This window comes from Staurois parvus, unplaced genomic scaffold (assembly GCF_062004578.1).
Source record: "Staurois parvus isolate SC_StPar_1 unplaced genomic scaffold, SC_StPar_1.0 ptg000229l, whole genome shotgun sequence".
NCBI lineage: Eukaryota > Metazoa > Chordata > Amphibia > Anura > Ranidae > Staurois > Staurois parvus.
This window is the reverse complement of record NW_028318025.1, coordinates 4,050,282-4,054,523: the sequence shown is the minus strand read 5'-3', so window position 1 is coordinate 4,054,523 and position 4,242 is coordinate 4,050,282.

Here is a 4,242-nt window from a genome sequence, read left to right as displayed (position 1 = left end):
TCTCTTCTCCAATGGGAGGGTTCTGGCTGGATATGCTTTCTTTTAGCAGAAATTATCTGTTCACTTTCACAAAAAATGTATTTTCTATTCATACAACCAGAACGTTACATGTCTGCAAATATTCATAATCTCAGCCATTTATTTTTCTTTAATCCTGATTTCATAGCATTTTAAAAGAAGGTGGAAATTATGAGATTATGACACTAGGTAAACTCTGTGCATTATGTCAATATGCATCTGAAAATATGCTTGCCACTGTATGTTTGTGTTTTCAGCACTACTATGCATGCTTTACTTTAATATTTGTTATGCTAGTGTATAATTATTCTACGCAGTAGCTCAGTTAAAAAAATTGATTAAAAGGGGGTTGATGTATGCTTTAAATGTGAACCTTTTCTACGGACCACTCCTTGACACCCTATTTGTCTCCCTCCAGCATTTAAAAATTAATTTTTTATTAGCTTGTCTTGACTGATTAAAGCTAAAGGTATGTTCCTGTTGCTGAGGTCTTCTTCAAAAATGGATGCATTAGTGTGCATACTCACACAGTAAAAGCGTGCAAGCCCATGTGTCTGAAATCAGCAAAATCCAGCCTGGCCCTTTGACTTTTTACTCTTTAGAAAAGACTTACCAGGTTTGTCTTCTAAGACCTAAAAGCACTATTAGACATAAACAGACTAAAGAAGTTGGGAATCTTCACTCAAAAATGGTGTGAATATTCACTTCAATTATATGAAAAACATCTAGACATGACTGGGTATTCAGTGAACTCCTTTAGTAAATCAGTCCAATTGTCTTCCCATTCAGCCAAAGTTCGGTGAATTGGAGAAGAATTATGTAATCTTTATGAGTAACTTAGTGACACTAAAGAATATACCTATTCTGAAACAAAATTCCATGCAGATCCACTACTTAAACACCCAGTTATCTATTTTATGAAATAGTTCCCTACTATGTTTTTCTGGCCTCCTTGTAACATTCTTCTTGAGCTTCTGAACCTCTACCTTTCCCCCTCATTTCCGTTTGTTTAGAATGAGCAGTGTGCATTCGTTGCGGTCATGTCCACTGCTCTATGCACACTACAGATACCATAGTTCATAGTTTATAGCCCCTACCTAGGGAAGCAGCGAAAGAGGGTGCGTGCATACATACCTACACACAGTGGGACCATGGGGAATGAACATAGCCACCCTCTAAGAGGAATTTGGATCACAGCAGAAGAAAGAAAAGGAAATAGGAGATTTGGAGGAGGCTAAGCACAATAGAAGGTAGTTATTTTTTGTAGCTAAGGATAAATACTTAAATACATTTTTCTACACCAGACATTAGTGTCACTTAAAGACATTGTGCCTTATTTGCTAATGGATATGTGACTTCACTGTTGCATTAATTCACTTGTAATCCAAAGTAATTCCCCATGTAAACAACATGTGTATCTCCTGTGAGTGTTGACTACATGAATTCTGTACTGATATTACTAAAGATGAACATAAAAACCCCATTAAAAGTAAAAAAAATGAATAGTGCATGCTATGGCCATGGCAAGTACACATACACAATATTGTCATGATAAATAATCACTTATATGTTCTGAGAACATAGGTTAGTATATGGGTTCTTTAACCCTACTCCTTAACTAATTTTTGGTGTCTATACACATGCAGATTATGTGCAGAGAAAGAAAACTGCATACAGCTATAAATTCAAGAAAACTGAAAAAATTAAATTGGGCAACATTGTGGCAAGAATACACCCCCCCCCCAACAATCACTCTTAGTGCCCAATGAATGATATGAGCATTTTTAAACCAGTCAAACTTCCTACATATGTCAGATAAAATTCCCACATATAATATGTCAGGTACTACTACCATTTGCCCATCCTCAGCAATGTTTACAACATCAGATGTAGGAGTATGGCCCTCAATATTATGAGGATCTCTTCCCATCCTGCTTATGGACTGTTTGTCTCCTTCCCTTCAGGTCTGAGATTTTGCAACATCAGAGCTAGAACCTCCATGTTCAGAAACTGCTGATGCTGTGAGATTGATACATTCTGCATCATCTTGAATTATTGCTACTATTATTAGTATTATTTATTTTCTGGGCATCACTGCAGTTTAGGACTGATAACACTGTACTTTATAATTATAATTAGCAATATTGTTGAGGATCCTACTGCTTATTATATGTAGTTGTTGCTCAACTCAAACTCGAACATATTGATATTCATTTAAAATAATAATAATAATAATACTTATTATTATTATATAAGTTCACCTTTTGGAGCATGTTTTACATTACACCCACATTTAGGCTCCATGCACACTAGCAATTTGTAAGCTCCTAGAAGCAATTATCAGCATATTTTTTCTGCTCCTAGAAGCTAAATAGTGTTATCCTATGTGTTCATGCACACTACTTTAGGCTACTAGCATTTTTTAGCTTCAGCGTCTAGGAGCAGATATAATTGTTTTTGTAGTTTTTTAGATGTTTTTTAGATGTTTTTCCAGCAGAAAAGAACTCCAAACGCTCCTAAACACTACTAAAACTTTACTAAAACGCTCCTAACAGCTTTTTTTCTACCTTCTTTTTTCTTTACATGTACTGTAAAAACACTAATAAAACGCTAAGGCACCTACACTGAACACTACTAAAATGCTACTAAAAACGCTATTAACAGGGTTTGTATCCAGCGTTTTTCCTGGTTTTGAGCTTAAAAAGTGGAGCCTAAGGGTGTAATGTGTAACATGCTCCAGGTATTATTATTTTTCACTAGGACCTGAGTATCTTAATTCTTTCCTTTCATGTATAATATATTTTAGGAATGACAATAAAAATATCCTTATTCCTATTCTTCTAAAGCCATCATCAAGAGTGGCAAAATCTATTGCTAAATCAGACCTCTCACTGTGGCCCAGTCACAAGTTTATTACAGTTTTAACAAAGATCTTAAAGACTATAGATGGGATATGCTGGACTAGCTATTTTGAAAAAATCATCAAGATTGTTTGTTTATGATTGAGGACATAAGTTCTGCCCCTTCATGGAAAATATTTCCTTCCAAATGCTATTCTTTTAGCACAACAAAAGGTGGTGCTCAGTTCCAGTCTTCAAGGTTCCACTAACAATGCATGTCTACCCCAAAACCAAAATAAGGACATACATACTTGTAATAAATAAAAAAATAAACAAAATAAGCAAAATTTACAGCTATATAGTATGATATTCTAACCAACAAATCCACTCTGCTGGTATCAGTTAACTTTCTTGATATGGGGGACTCAAGTGTGGCCTTCGACATCACCAAGGGGCTGCATATAAAATTAAATGAATATTCAGTGTCAGAGACAGTGACAGACAACAGAATATAGTCAAAGACTATGGGCACAATACAAGAGATTATCAGAGACTGTAGACATGATAAAAGAGATGGTCAGAGCCTGTGGACATGGTGTGAGAGATGGTCAGAGACTGCAGACCTGATTCAAGAAATGGTCAGAGAATGCAGACACACTACAGAAGATGGTCAGAGACTGCAGACATGATACAAGGGATGATCAGAGATTGCAGAAATACTAAAAGAGATAGTCAGAGACTGCAGACATGATACAAAAGATGGTCAGAGACTGCAGACATGATACAAAAGATGGTCATAGACTGCGGACATGATACAAGAGATGGTCAGAGACTGCAGACATGATACAAGAGATGATCAGAGACCTGCAGACATGCTGCAGGAGACAGTCAGAGACTGTGAACATGCTATAGTAGCTGTTGGAGACTGGTGGGGTCCCTGAGGGCTGCACAAAAAGTGCCTAAGGATTGAGCACCAGGGTGTTAGACTTTTAAATCCTGCAGTTGTTGGTACATTTTGTCAGCCTGTAAGATTAACGAAAGCATTCATTTTGGCTACCTGGATATACATTCTTTCCCCTTTACTTTGCCAATTGGTGTCCATGGTCAGTGAATTCAAACAAACTGAACATCTAACTGCATCTCTCAAATGATAGGAAAAAAAAGTTTTGGAAACGCTGAGATTACTGACATCTATTCCAATTCAAACAAAATTGCAAATGAAACTCCTAGGCTGGGCCCCCTTCTGCTCCTTTTTTCCTCCTTTCTTTCCTAGGCTAAGAAACCCCCTCTGTCCCTTTACTGGTTCAGTTTTCTCCGATCTGAATGCTAAGTATCTTGTCTTTTTATCTTTTCCTTTCTATGATCATCTTTCCTTTCACACATC